We start from the raw sequence: 16,167 nt of genomic DNA, 5'->3' as shown, positions 1-16,167 counted from the left end.
AAGAAGTAGCTGAAAGGAAAATCGTCCTAAACAATTCATCTTAGAAAAAAATGCTAACTTTAAATATGATCTGGGCTTCTTTTTTTCCCCTTGGGAAAGTATCTACATTATATAACTACTATGGATTTGAAGATATTTTTTCCTCCCAATATTATTATTGCCAATGAGAATAATGAGAACAATAATTAAATAGTTCTTGATTAAGTGAATAAGCATTTATTAAGCATTTACTAAGTGGAACAGCAAATACTGAAGCTGAAGTTTAAATATTCTGGCCACATAAGGAGAAGACAAAACTCATTGGAAAAGACCCTGATGTTGGGAAAGATTGAAGGCCAAAGGAAAAGGCAATGGCAGAGGATGGGATGGAGAGTGTCATGGAAACAAGGGATCGCAGGGCCTGTTGTGTTATGGTCCTTGGGGTCACAAAGAACCAGACACACTCTGAACCACTGAACACCAATAACAGGTGCCAGACACTGTAATCCCTGGAAATACAGATATCAGAAGAACAAAAGACAGTCCCTGCCCTCAAGGAGCTTACAGTCTAATGTCTAGTAAACAACACAGAAAAGGAAGTTCAGTGAGTGGGGTGAGATGAGCAGGGGCACAGGGGTTGAGAATGTCTGAAGAGTTAGTAATGCGGTTTATAGAAGAACGAAAACACAGCTATTGTGCATGTTTTCCTTAAAATGAGTTTTGGGAGGATCAATGAGGAAAACTCCCCAATCAATGGGAGGGGATGGGATAAAGGGCACAAGTAGGGGAAAAACCACCTTGTTTTAGGAGACTGAAGCAAAAGAAGAGAAAGATGACCAAGTAAAATGATTTTGAGGTATGGGGCAGAGGATTTAAGGGATTTCACAGTGTAAAAAGAAAAATTAAAACTGCAACAAAATCCCTCTGCCTTATGTTAATAAATTTTTATATGAAAAGTCCTAATAAGACTTGTTTAATTTGCTCTTTATTTGCATCATATTCACATGCAGATAATAACTGACATAAAACTGCAGGCTAGTGCTGTAAATGTGGATAGCACATTAGACCTGAAGTCAGGAAGACATGAGTTCAAATCCTGTCTTAGACATTTTATTTATGTGACTCGAAGGAAATCACTCGATCTCTCACAGCCTCAGTTTCTTAATCTGTAAAATGGAGATAAGATTGTCTACCTCTCAGGGTTGTTATAAGGATTAAATGAATTAATATACATAAGGAACTTGGCAAAATTTAAAGTACCATATAAATACTAGCTACTTTTGTTATTATAGAGCATTTCAAAGTTTGCAGAATTTATGAATGTCATTTCATTTCTTCCTTAAAAACAACTCTGTGAGGTAAATACTATAGGGATTATTATTCCTTTGAAATATAGCAGTGGCATAGGGGATAGAAAACCAGGATTGGGACCCAGAAGACTTGGGTTTAAATCCGACTTTTGATGCATAATGGTTATATGACTTTGTACAAGTCACTTATCTTAGTGCAAGCTGTGGAATGATTGCTAAATGTAATTATAAAGGGCATTTTATCATGGGGAATTCCCCATAGTGATCAGGTTACAGGTGTGTGTGTGTGTGTGTGATTTCGCAGATGAGAAAACAAAGACACAGAGAGGTTAAATAACTTGTCCAAGGCAATCGGCTAGTAAGTGCACACATACATGGGTTCTCCCATATTTAGGAGGATATGTTGATTGAGCTCCATAGGATTACCTTGGAATAAAAAAAAAAAACCTTCACATGAACTCCACAGCCTAGTTTATGGTGACATCACCTGGGGCATGACCCACACGTGAATTTACAGGCCTTGAAAAATATGGATAATTAATTTATTCTTTGATATTTCCATCTTTAAAGTAACCATCTTTAAAAAGTCTCATTAAATTATACACACAGAGCAACTTAGATATATACTCCGAACTTTAAGGATTTTCTATTTAAGTTGTGTCTGTAAAATGACTTTTTGATCTGGATTTTTTGAAAGAACTTTCTGGCTTGATAACAGATTCAAAGAGACCTGATTGTGTCAAATACTTCTGTAGCTTGGGCTGAAGACAAGGTTTCTTCCTTAGCAAGAGAATATATTAACCTTTGCCACTAAATGCAATTGTCCTTATGGCTGTTTTTGACATAGGGGCTAGAAAGTAATTTCTGTAAACTTCATTTCATCAACTTTACCCATGTATAGGTTTCTAAAGTACTGCTTTCCACATCCTATCAAGCTATGCTCACCCTTAATTCTCTGCCTAGAAAGCATATTTTCCCCTCTGATTTGTAGATAATGTTCATAGTGAGTCACTGGGTTAAACTCAGAGTTATTTCTTAAGAGGAGGGAAGGGAGGGGGGAAGAGCAGAGCCCATTTCCCACCCCTTTTGTGGGTCAAAGGATCTTTTATTTTTACTCTCTTAGCAAAATCTACTATGCTGTAGCTTCCTGTTCAAAGAGGAGGTGAGAGGAATTTCCCAGCAGTGACAAAATATTTGGTTTAGTTATACTGTTTGTACAGTATCCTGATGAAGCAAATGATAAATAATTGGTAAAATTCTCACTTCAGTCAGAACATTTATTGCAGTCAGAGGTGTTTGAAATAGGCTTTGCTGGTGATAAGCTAATAAACTTAAGACAATTCAAAAGAACTCTATAAGTACCCTAGAGTGACTTTAAAAAAATAAAAAAGCTACATTTAATATATAGCCATTCCTTTTTTTCCCTACTTCTTAATCCAGAACTATTGGCTGTTATACTTAATGTTTAATGAACCCCTTAACTCCCAGATTGTGACTTTTGATCTTAGCATCTCCTATGACAGATGACTTACTAAAGCCCACTATATCAGCACACTTTCTTTAAACCTCATCCCATAAGAAAATGCCTCCATATTTTTCAAGAAAATTTGCTGTCTCCAGTGATCCTGGCAAGTCTGTAGCATCTCAGACTTCCCCAGATGTTGTGTGATCTCATCTCTTATTTATTTCTTGAGTTCCTTGCTTCCCATCAAAGTCAAATGTCCTAGTCTAATATTTCCTGGCTCCTTTCTCATCCCTTTATGAAAGAACTGGGACATACATTCATTTTCCTCAAGTCCCCTGGTACCTCAACTCATTTCAAATTGCTGTTAGGCAGAGCAGATGATACATTGCATTTTCTTTATTTAGTGAGCGTCCAGTGGATGCCGCCCACATTTCTGGTGTTAATTTCTTTCAGTGTCTACCAGATTGGAAGAGAAGAGAAACTGCTTTAATTCATTTACTCTTGTTTATTCCCTACTCAAAATAAAGCTTAAGTAAATATAGTCTTGCTCCAGTTTTCATAGGATCAAAGCTTTAGAGCTTGAAGGGACCTCAGTGGCCATCTGGTTCAACTCGTTCATTTTATAGATGAGGAACTAATTCCCAGATAGGGTAAAGGATTTGACCAAGATCACTCAGATAATCAAAATTAGAAGTAGGATTTGCACCTAGGTCCTTTGACTTCAAATACAGTATGTTTTCCACTGTACCACTCTGCTTCAAACTTCTTGACCATAGCTAAAAGGGTGACATTTTGAGATATATTTAAAAATTTTTTTTTCGGTTTCAATTTCTCTCTTTTTCCAGTTACTCCCCCATTCATCAAGAGGGTAAAGAAATATGATATCCATTATACATATGAAATCATGAAAAGCATTAGCTATGTTGTGAGGGGAGAAAAAAGGAAGGAGAAAAAATATGTGCTTCATTCTTTACTCAGAGTTCATCAGTTCTTTCTCTGGAGGTAGAAAGCATTTTTTATCATGAGTCCTTTGGAATTGTCATGGATAATTGTATGGATCAGAATTGCTAAGTCTTCCATAGTTGATTATTGTGGCAATATTGCTGTTACTATGTAGTGTTCTTTTAGTTCTACTCATTTCCCTTTGAATCAGCTTTTATTAAGTCTTCTCAAGTTTTTCTGAAACCTCCACTTCATCATTTGTTATAGCACAATATTATTACATGGGAGTCATATATCACAACTTGTTCAGTCATTCTCAAATTTATAGATGTCCCCTCACTTTAGGAAACTTTGCTATCATGAAAAAGCTGCTATAAATATTTTTGTACACATAAGTCTTTCCCCTTTTTTCTTTCTTCTCCTTGAGGTATAGACCTTAGCAGCATATAGCTGGGTCATGGGGTACATACATGTTTATAGTTCTTTGGGCACATTTCCAAATTTTGCTCCAAAATGGGTGGATTACCAAAAGTGCACTAGTGTTTCTATTTGCTCACATCTCCTCCATGATTTGTCATTCTGAAAGATGTTACTTTGAAAAGTTGGTTTTCTACTACTGCATTGCGACCCTCTTACTCTTTTCTGATTAACTTTATCAAGCTCATATGTGTGGCTGTTCTAGATCTTTTTCCTTTTACTGAAGCTCTCTGTCCACTCTCCCAGAAGATGCCTTTGCATTTTACTTCACTGAGGAAACCGAAGACATCTATTCTAAGCTCCCTCTTCTCTACAATGTATCTTAAAGCCTTTCCACATCTTCCTCTTCTCTTTTCCTGTTTGTTCCAGTTTTCAAGAAAGATGTGGCTCTTTTTGCCAAGGCCATACCCTCCATTTCTGCCTTGATTTCCTGCCTTTCCATTTTTTTTAAAGGAAATTGCCTTATCAATTATTTCCAATTGTTCTTATTTCCTATTTTTAACCTTTTTTTCTACAAGTTTTTTCCATAACACTTATGAACATATTCAAGTCTCTCTTATTAAAAAATACATAAATAAACAGACCAAAAGGGAAAGAAAACCCCTTGCTTGTCCCTAACATCCTCAAATCATATTCATATTTCTCTTGTCCTTTCATTCTCAAACTTCTTAAACTGTCTGTTCTGATTGCCTCTTTTTTTTCTCACAACTTGTTTCTCGACCCTTTTAGAGTGCCAATCCCAGTACTCTATAGAAATGACTGTCTCCAGATATACCAACAATTTGTTATCTGCTGACCATTTCTTCAGGGCTTTTTGGACCCTGACTTGGCTTCTATGATGCTCCTCTATTTTGATCCTTCTTCAACCTGATGAACCAGCCCTTTTGAGTCTCCTTTGCTGGTTTATTATTTCTTTCCTCTCCCCATCCCTTGGTATGTCAGGGCTTGTATCCTAGACCCTCTTTTGTCGTTTCTCTTGGAGATTTCATCAGTGTCTATGGTTTTAAGTGTCATTATATGTATTATGTGATTTCTGGATTTATACACCCAACCACTATCCCTCTCCTGAGCTCCAGTCCAATATTATCAGTTGACTGTCAACTATCTCTGCCTGAATATGTCAAAAGGATTATACACTTGAAATTCAATGAAATGACTTTGACATTTATTAACTGTTTCCTCTATTCAAAGTGCTGTAATAGATATTGTATATGCGAAGACAAAGTGAAAAATAGCTCCTGTTCTAAAGAAACCTGCATTTCACGGGAGGATACATGTGTAGCGATGAGTAAATAGAAGATAATTTGAGGAGGAAGAGGCATTGATAATTTCAGGGGACTAGGTAAAGCTTTGCATAGAACATGACACCTAGGTTGAGTCCTGAGTGAACTTCAGGATTCTAAGAGCTAAAGATAAGGAGGACACATATTCTAGGCATGGAGGAAACCTCTGAAAAGGGCCAGAGGAGGAAAACAGAGTGCTGAGTTTGGAAAAAAAAAAAGAAATCCAAACAAACAAATAGAACAGTTTAACTGGAACAAAGAGCATGAAGAGTTTTCTGTTGGTTTTTTGTTTTTGTTTTTTATGAGGGAGACCTGAGCATATTTAAAGTTAGGGGAGGAATTTATAGATAAGAAAAAAGTAAAGATGAGAGAGTGGGAACCAACTGAGGGGTCAATTACCTGGATATAGAGGAGACCTGAGGGCTTAGGATCAAGGGCACAAGTAGAGGAGTTAGAATTTCTAGTTAAGATAACAACATGAAAGGCCGTAGCAGAACCCAACTTTGCTGATGAACACAATAGCAAAGATTTAAAAGGTTGCAAGGTGAAAACAAGTTTAAGAAGATAGAAAGAAAATCCAGTAAAGTAGTTCCATCTAGTCCAAGACTGTACAACAAGATTTCAGAAGTCTGAATTAGCAAATTCGAATACTAATTTATTTCAGCTCTATCCCTAATCTCTTATCTGAACTTTAGTCCTACATCAGCAAATGCCTATTGAACATTTCAAACTGAATTTCCCCTATACATCCCAGATTAGGAACTTCCAAGGTCAAGAACACTTTGAAGAAACAGGTACTTGTGACTATATCAGAGGGTAGCAAAGGAGGGAGGGAAAAGTGAGCCCAGAGGGAGTGTTACACGTCACAAGGACCAGGTAAACATACGAATCTCAAAAAAAGTAAGAAAATCTGGAACTCCCATCAACATCAATAACAGGATCCCCCGTAACTGATAGCAGCATCTGCTTTAGGAGGTGAAAGACACACAGAGGACAATTTGACACTGAGAAAAGGCATTTTCAGGACTGTACAAAGGCACTGATCTTTGGAACCCAGAAGAGAGATACACCTAAGAGGAAATGCATGATGATTCCAAGAAGAGAAAGAAGACTTCCTGTAATTAAGACCTATGAGTTGACTCCTTGTCCATAAGAGTTCTCTGTGCTCGAGCCCACTTTCCCTAAAGACTTTGAATGCCTGGGGAGTATGTCTTCAATTCAAGGAGATGTTTCTGTAGCTACTGTCTTTGCTATATGTGCTTAGAAAATTCTCTCTTAACAAAGCTAATTAAAAACGGCTTACAATAAATGTGAAGCACACTGGCCATGTTCCTGAGAGTATTCGACTCCCATTCCCTTAGGGTTACACCACAGAATTCTTAAGGTAGCAGTTAGCCACCTAGTGGCTATCCTATTTGAGTGGTAGTTGTCAAAGTGGTCCCATAGTGATTTGCTACAACAAAGAAAAACAAGTTAAAACACTAATAGTGGTCACGATTGACAATGTATATAGCTTTCTGCCCTAATAATTCCTGTCTTTCTATATAAGGAGTTATTTTTTTGTTTTCTCATTTTAAAGTCCATTATTATTTTTTTAATTATCTTGAATTTGGCTTCTCGATATTTTTGCTTATATTGTTGTAGTCATTGGATATATTGTGCTTATGGTTCCTCTTATTTTACTCTGCATTAATACATGGAAATCTCATGTTTTTCTGAATTTCTCATAGTTGTCATTTGTTACTAAACAATAATATTCCATTACATTTAAAGAAAACCATGCCTCCCCCTTCCCTGCAAGCCATTCCACAATCAATAGGCAGCAACTTTGTTTACAATTATTTTCTGCCACAAAAATTGCTGCTATGAATATTTGGGCATCTATTGGATCTTAGTTTCTATCTTTGACTTCTATGGAATATAGTGAGATTTCTAGGACAAAGGGTATGTACAGTAAAGTCTCTTCTCTTACATAATCCCAAAGGGCTATCCAAAACAATTGGATCATTGCAGAAGACCACTGAAAACAGATTAATATACTTTCTCATAGCCCTTTCAACATTAACTAGTGTCATTTTTTGGTGATTTTTTTTTATCAGTTTTCAGAAGGAAGCCTCAGAATTTTTATAATTAGCATTTTTCTTACTATTAGTGATAGGGACCAAATTTTCAAGTAACCATTAATAATTCATGGTTCTTTTATTTTATTTTTTAAAATAGTTTTTATCCTTTGGTTACTTACCTATTGGAGAGTAGATCTTGGTATTACATATTTTCATAATTCATTCATACTTTCCAATATTTTGTGATTTGAATACTTTTATTGATGATAATACAAATGCTTTCCCACTCTACAGTTTCTCTTTTTTAGCTTATCTTCACTGATTTTGTTTAATTCTTTTGATTTATGCAACCAAATTAGCTATTTTGTCTTTTATATCCTCATCCCTATTTAGTTAAGAATTTTTCCTCTAGCTATAGTTATAAAAGATGCCTTTCCTCACTTTATCTTTGTCAGGTTTTTATATTTCATTTTTTAAACTATCAGGCATTTATTCTTTTCTCCCTCCCACTAAAAAAAACCAAACCAACCAAAAACCAAACCTAAAAACCTTATAGCAACATGTATAATCAAGTTACACAAATTTCTACATTGACCTGCCCCAAAATGTGTCTCATTCCACATATTTAGTCCACGTCTTCATTTTTTTTCTAATTAATTTTTTTATGTGACATTTAATGTACAGGTTATATAGCCATTTTGATTTTTTTGTGTATAGTGTAACCTAACTTTTGGTCTCAACCTAACTTTTGCCAAACTGTTTTCTAGTTTTCCTCACATTTTTCTTTTTGCCAAAAGAGATGTTCTTTCCATTAATAATTTATATTTGGGAGTGTAACCATTACTGTCTATGGTTTTAATTGTTTCTTTTTCTTATTGATCATTGTAAGGTTGTAATTTAAATATTTTCCTCTAGTGTTTTTTTGTTTCTTTTTTTCAAATGCTTTATTAAATTCTGATTTACATCATTCATTTCCGCCAGATTTTGAGTTACAAATTTTCTCCCCGTTTTTCCCCTACCCACTGCCCCAAAATAACAGTCCCACAGGATATCCCCTCCTCCAATCTGCTCTCTCCCATATTTTCTCCCATATCCCTTTCGACTTTTCCAGTGGATCTCTATGCCCCAGTGCCTGTATATCTTATTTCCCAATTATATGTAGCATAGTATTAATAATTGTATATATATATATATATATATATATATATATATATATATTTGAATATTTGATTTTAAAACTTTGAATTCCAGATTCATTCCTTTCCTCCCTTGTCACCAACACTTGCTGGGAGGATAAGCAGTTCAGTATAGGTTGTACATTTGTGGCTAATGCAAAACAATAACATAGTAGATATATTGTAAAAGACTGACTGTATTTCCCTCCCTCCTATCCCACCTCCCACTTGTTCTCTTCTCTGCTTTGATCCCTTTTCAGAAGTGGGTGCTTCCAATTTCCCTCCTCCCCAGCCTTCCCTCCCTTCCATCATCTCCCCTCTCATCCCCTTCCCCCGTACTCTCCTGGAGGGTGAGATACCCTATTTAGTGTGTATTTCATTCCCTCCTCAAGCCAAATTCAATGGAAATAAGGTTGACCCTTTTGCCTTCCTATTCTTCCCCTCCATTGTAACCATTTTCCCTTGCCTCTTCTATATGAGATAGTTTACCCCATTCTGTCTCTCCCCATCTCCTCTCATTATATTCCTCTCTCACCTCTTAATTTCACCTTTTAAGTATCATCCCTTCCTGTTAAATTGGTCCTGTGCCCTCTATGTATACCTGTAAACATATATACACACATTCACATATGTATTCATATGCCCACATACCCTCATATATATGTATATGTATATATATATATATATATATTTTTTTTTTTTCCCTTCAACTACTGAGAAAAGTTTCACAAGTTACAATTATTGTTTTTCCATGTAGGAATGTTAATAGTTCAACTTTGATAAGTTCCTTATGATTTCTTTTCCCTGTTTACCTTCTCATGCTTCTCTTGCTTCTTGTATCTGAATGTCAAATTTTCTATTCAACTCTGGTTTTTTCAGCAAGAATGCTTGAAAGTCCTCTATTCCACTGAATGACCATATTTTCCTCTGAAACATGATACTCAGTTTTGCTGGGTAGGTGACTCTTGGTTTTATTCCCAGCTCCTTTGACCTCCAGAATATCATATTTCAAGCCCTTTGATCCCTCAATGTAGAAGCTGCCAGATCCTGGGTTATCTTGATTGTGTTTCCACAATATTCAAATTGTTTCTTCCTGGCTGCTTGTAATATTCTCTCCTTAATCTGGGAATTCTGGAACCTGGCTATAATATTCTTAGGAGTTTTCTTTTTGGGATCTTTTTCAGAAGGTGATATTTAGATTCTTTCAACCTCTATTTTGCCCTCTTGTTCTAAAACATCAGGGCAGTTTTCTTTGAGGACTTCCTGGAGGATGGTTTCTAGCTTCTTACTTTGATCATTGTTTTCAGGTAGTCCAATAATTTTTAAATTATCCCTCCTGGATGTATTTTCCAGGTCAGTGGTTTTTCCCATGAGATATTTCATATTGCCTTCTATTCTTTCATTTGTTTGGATCTGTTTAACAGCATCTTGATTTCTCATAAAGTCATTAACTTCCATTTGCTCCAATCTAATTCTGGAGCAATGATTCTCCTCAGTGAGCTTTTGAGATTCTTTTTCCATCTGGAAAATTTGGCTTTTTACGGCATTCTTCTCCTCATTATCTTTCTGAGCCTCTTTTGCCATTTGAGTTAGTCTGTTTTTTAAGGTATTATTTTCCTCAGTCAGGCTGTTGGCTCTCATTTCGTAATTTTCTTGCATCGTTCTCATTTCTCTTTCCAATTTTTCCTCCACTTCTCTTATCTGCTTCTTAAAGTCCTCTATGGCCTGTAACCAGCTCATATTTTCCCTTGAAGCTTTTGGTGCAGGAGTTCTGACTTCACTGTATTCCTTCTGTTCCATGCTTTGCTCCTTTGTGTCCCCAAAATAGGAGTATTATGTTGTAATCTTCTGTCTGCTTTGTTTCCTTTGCCTGGTCATGTGTCCCCTCAGTCACTTGACCCCTGGGCTTTTTGCCACAGTAGGACTCAGCCACCAGACAGGGAAGCTTTCGTCCCAAACGCTGGGGTTTTCTCAGCTGCCAGAGGTATTAGATGAATGCCCTGCATAGGCTCTTGCAAGCTGGACACACACCCCAGGACCTCCACCCCAGACTGCAATCCAGAGCCAAGCAGTTAAAGAAAGAGCGATTACCCGTCAGACTGGTGCTTGGTCCCCCTATACTCTGCAGGCCAGAAGCTGAAGCTGCCATGTGGCTCGGCTTCCAGAGCTCTGTGCTGGATTCCTGCCAGGCTGCTGGGCTTTCCTCAGTGGGAGGTTAGCTTCTCTGTGTCATTTTGTGTGTTTTGCAGCTCCAAAGTTTGTTTAGAGTCCCCTTTTTATATGGATTGGGGAGGTGGAAGCCAGAGCAGTGGGGAGATCCTGCTTCTACTCTGCCATCTTGACTCTGCCCCCTCTTCTAGTGTTTTTGACCTACCAATGCAATCCATAGACTCTTAGGATTGATCACAGGCTGAACACTTAGGACTTCTGGGTCTTTCCATCTGCCTTTCAGTTGAGCTGCTTTTCTGTGCTGTCTTTCTCAATAATAAGGCAAGCCCCTTGAGATTAGGAACAGTCTCACTTTTTTCTATTTTTCTCTTCAATCTTTGGCACACAATTTTACCTTTTTTGGTATTTATATATATATATATATTTTTTTTTTTTCTGACCACTTTGACTGTACTCTGTTTTTATGTACTGTATCATTGATTAACTCTCTAATGTAATTAGATTGTTCCTATGATTTATTTGTTAACTGGCTATATTCAAGATGGTCTTACTTAGTTTCCATTTAGGTCTATATCTTCTCTTCACATTTTATTGTGTTTTGGCCTATAAAATATGCGTTTATTATGCTTATTTTACCTTTACTTATGATTCCTTTATGCCATAGTATAAGTTTGAGTTTTCTAAAAATACTTCAGAATATTTAGAAATATGGTTTATTCTCTAATGTGATCACTGATTATTCACAGTAAGTTAATAATCTAATATTCTCAGAAATATTTCAGGCCCTATATTTTTTCTTATTTATATTTTTGCTAGATTTGTCCATCATTGAGGAGGAAATATTAAAGTGTCTTACTATCGCTTTTGTTTAATGTCTTTTTTGCAATTCACCTACATTTTTTTAAGAACTTAAACTCTCTGCAAGTTAGTGTGTGTATATTTTATACTGCTTTTTAAAATTGTCTCTGGTACCTGTAATTCTTATGTAATTCCTTCTTTTTTATTTTTCTTGGTGTTATCAATTTTTATTGTTAACTTATCTTCCCTTATGATTGTAATTTATGTCTTTAAAGTTTCCTGTATTATAATAAATTTTATTTTATTCTCTTACCTTTACTTCTCATATTTTTACTTAAATTTTGTCATAAATATAAAATTGTTCTTTTGTTTTTACAAAATAATATCTTTTGTTTTTGTATCACCTCTGTTTCCAATTACATACTTCCCCTATCCACAGAGTCATTTTCTTTAATGAAAACAAAATTTAAAAAGGGAATAAAAATGGTCACTTCAATAAAATTAGCCAACAAAGCAACCGTGTTTAAAAATAAACATCCTGAATCTAAAGCTTTGATTCTCTGCAAAGAAGTGGAGGTGCATTTTCTTATCTTGTCATTAAGACAAAGTTTATATTGACAGTTTATCATAATTACATTTATATTATATTTACATAATGTTCAGGGTCTGTTATTATTTCTAATTAAATTGTGCATATTATTTTCTTGGCTCTATTTACCATTTTACTTTTTCATTAGTCCATGTGGTTTTCATGAATCTTTGTTTCCTTTTTCATTTTCTTTCTTTCTTATAGTTCAGTACCATTACATTATACCTATGTACCACATTGTTTTTTAGCTATTCTGCCACTCAGTGGACACATATTTTTTCCCAGTTCTTTGCCACTAAAGATAAAAATCAATGCTGTAAACATTTTGGTATGTGTTTTCTATCTTTGATATATTTTGCCAATGATCCATGGCTTATCAGTTGGATCTTTGGGTCAAAGGGTATGGTGATATATTTTGAATGTGTTTCATGTATATAGCAAAATTATTGAATCTTTTTTTTAAATCCATACTTTCCTTTTCTTTCTTTTTATTGAGAATTTAACTCACTGACATTTAGAGTTTTTTTTTAGACATGTGCTTTCTTCTATTGAATAATACATATCCACAGAAATACATACACATATATGTATAGGTGTATAATTTCTTCCTTTCATAAATCAGCATCAGATCGCTGTGGTTTTCTTTGTTTACACTCATCCAATCCTCTTCTTCTTTCTTTGACAACCCCTTCTTCCCAAATCCTCCAACTTTTGGAATTTTTTGGAATTATTCTTTCTGTTTTGGTTTATCTTACTCTTCCCTTTTCTACGTAAAATGAATGTGGTGGTGATGCAGTGAGCTGAGACCACTGCAGTGCCCAGAGTCTTCACTATGAGCATCCTGGCTTTCACTGACATCACTGAGAAGAACCAGGATGCAGAACTTTAAGTTTACTTGAAATTTAAAGGAACTGAAATCTCAGAAGAGAACTCTGATTTAGCTCAGAACATTGAAGCATATGTTGTTTGACTAAAAGAGGATGACAAAGATGTTGAGAGTTGGATGAACTCCATTGTATTCCTATTCTTGATCCTAGAGCCCGACAAGCAAGAAGCTTTGATTGAAAGCCTGTATGAAAAGCTGGTTAAATTTTGGGAAGGTGAACGTCCATCCCTGTAGCTTCAATTGTTGAGCAATCATTTCAAAGGAATGAATAAAAACACTCATCTAAGACATACAGTCTATTGCAGTCTTATTAAAGTAGCAGCATCTTGTGATACTATCCCATATATTCCAATTGAACTGTATCAAGTTCAGAAATTGATTTCCGACTAGAACCTCAACTATGGAAAAAATCCCATACTCCTTTGAGACTGCTTTATGAAGCACTTGTAGACTACAAGAAGAGTAGTACTTTTCCAAAGTCACAATAGACTTGTTAGGATGTTACCTACAATTAAGGGCTTCTCGGGTTTAAGTTGATGCCTACAGGTATATTGTAAGAGTATTGGAAGATCCAAATTCATTCTTTTTGACCACCTTCTTACCTTAAAACCAGTCAAAAATTTGGAAAAGGAGATTATCTGTGATCATTTAACCATTTTTGTGAGTGCTAAATTGGCATTGTATACTAAGTTTTAACAGAATATTAGACATCATTGATTCTCTTGGTTTGTTGATTGAACAGAACATGGCAAAAAGGAAACTACTTACTTTTATTGAGATGGTAGTAGAGAATAAATAAATCTTTTGACACAATGCAGCAAGAACTTCAGATTGGAGCTGATGGTGTAGAAGCATTTGTCATGATGGTGTAAGGACCAAGATGGTCTACTGCAAAACTGACCAACCACAGGAAAAAGCACTTGTCAGTAATAGTACACATTGGACGTTTGGAAAACAGCAGTGGAAACAACTGTAGAATGCACTGAAAATTTGGAAGCAAAACTTGAAGCCAAGTGAAAAACAGCTTTCTCAGTCTTTCTGATACTCTGAAATTTTATGATATTGTTCTCTTTGGAGAAAATTCTAAATCATAATAAAACATTCTTAAACAAACAAAAAATGAAAGAGAGTCTTCCTTGTCCATCCACATACCTCATCAATTTTTCTATTTCAGTGGCATTAATTTTTAATACTCCTTTACAAGAAATGTTTTCATTTCATCCCTCTTTCCTTTCCCCCCCACTTTTTTTGTTCCATAGATCCTTTAGCCTTCTGATACTCTCTTTGTCATATCAATGTCTTTCAGAAAAAGTGTGAAGTGTTTTGTTCTTAATAAAAAATTAAATGACAAACAAAAACATGATCCTAATATACATCTATGAATTTATGTAGTAGTAGTCAGATGGAATCAGCATTTCATTTCTTTCCTAACAGTTCTTATTTTCTTCTATTTGTTCAGTTCTTACATTTTACTGACTGTCCAATTATTGATTCCAGGTTCAGTTTTGTATGGGATATGCAGCAACATGCTTAGAAAGCAATTCCGTGTATGTATATTATCCCTGCTCCTGATTTTCCCTCAGAAGAATTTCAGGTACATTTCAGATTGGGCCAAAAAACACCCTTCTAGTTATGTCTATGATGACATTTTACTTTTAGGGGCAAATCGATCTTTTTTCCCCAGATTTTATTTTCAAAGATTTCCTTTGATTTTTTATAAGCAAGGCATAGCTGTTAAATTCTGATTGATTCTCTTTGGGAAATGAAAAGTTCTTTCCTTCCTGCATAATTTTGAAATTTGGTATCATTATTTCTTCATGAGTTGAAATTCTGATTTCTTTCTGTTTGTATTCTGTGGCTTCTTGTGATTTATTCTTTGCTGTCTGTTTCTAATATTTCTGGGTTATTTTCCTGGGATATTTTTATGAGAGAGCTGTAATTGTTATGTTACCTCTATTCATCTTATTTTCAAGTTCTGTATTCTTGTTTTGTAGCTTTCCCACGTGTTCTTCCAGACTTGTTGCTTTAAAATTTTCCTTCTACTTCTGCATTTTTGTGTTCTAAACCTGGTTTTCCTTTTCAGAGTCTTTTAATTGAAGAATGTTTCCATCATTTGTTTAAAATTCTATGCTTTCCTTATTTGATTTGCTTTTTAATAACTATATTTTTTATCCTTTAAAAGTCATGTAAGCAAGTCAACAAGCATTAATTAAGTGCCTGCTGTATGCCAGGCACTGTGTTAAGTGCTGGGGATACAAAGAGACATAAAAAGTAGTCCCTGCTGTCAGCGAACTCACAGCCCAATCAGGGAAACAACATGCAAACTACTATGTACAAACAAGATATATACAGGATAAATTGGAGATAATTTCAGAGGGAAGGCACTATGATTGAAGAGGACCTTAAACTTAGAATGAAAAACTCCTGGAATTACAAATTTAGAGCTAGAAGAGATTTTAGAGGTGATGTAATCCAAGCTTCTCATTTTTTTTTGGATATTTTAAAGTTATTTTTGAAAGTTGTTCTCCTAAAGCATTCTAGAGTTTCTTAGAGCTACTCCATTGTCATTCCTGGAATCCTTGAGAAATTGGTATGAATAATTTAACTTTCTTTAGAGGAATTTTTCTTAATTTCTCTTATTGTAAAATATTCGTCCATCTGGCTTTTCAAATATCACATCACTTCTCCATAATCAAGTTTTATGCCTTTATCACTTTAAAATACTGTTTTTCTTATGCCAGGCCCTACAAAATGCTAGGGTTACAAAGAAAAGTAAAAGAAAATCTCTGCTCTGAATGACCTCAGGGTGTGATGACTCAAATGATAAATATTTAGAGAAGAGGCTTGCTCAAAAGTTGCTCAAGAAAAAATCCTTAGCATAGAGGGTTCCTCTTTGTCCCAACCATGAGGAAAAAGATCCAGACCATTTTAGACAAGGAGGCTGGCTGCTTGTAGATACCAAAAAGAATATGACTTTCTAATATTATGACTTTTAATCATAGGAGGGAATAAGATGCCAATATTAACTTGG

At 35.3% G+C, this 16,167-nt stretch overlaps 1 pseudogene; it reads left to right on the top strand.

Annotated features, from left to right (window-relative positions):
- The first annotated feature begins 13,082 nt into the window (after positions 1 to 13,082).
- On the top strand, positions 13,083 to 14,230 carry LOC138172597 (eukaryotic translation initiation factor 3 subunit M pseudogene; annotated as a pseudogene).
- The last annotated feature ends 1,937 nt before the right edge of the window (positions 14,231 to 16,167 follow it).

This window comes from Petaurus breviceps, unplaced genomic scaffold, assembly GCF_028583685.1.
Source record: "Petaurus breviceps papuanus isolate PSGF00001 unplaced genomic scaffold, PetGlider_PUasm1.0 551, whole genome shotgun sequence".
NCBI classification, from domain to species: Eukaryota; Metazoa; Chordata; class Mammalia; order Diprotodontia; family Petauridae; genus Petaurus; species Petaurus breviceps.
The sequence above is the reverse complement of the archived record's forward strand: the minus strand, read 5'-3'. Positions and strand labels throughout refer to the sequence as shown.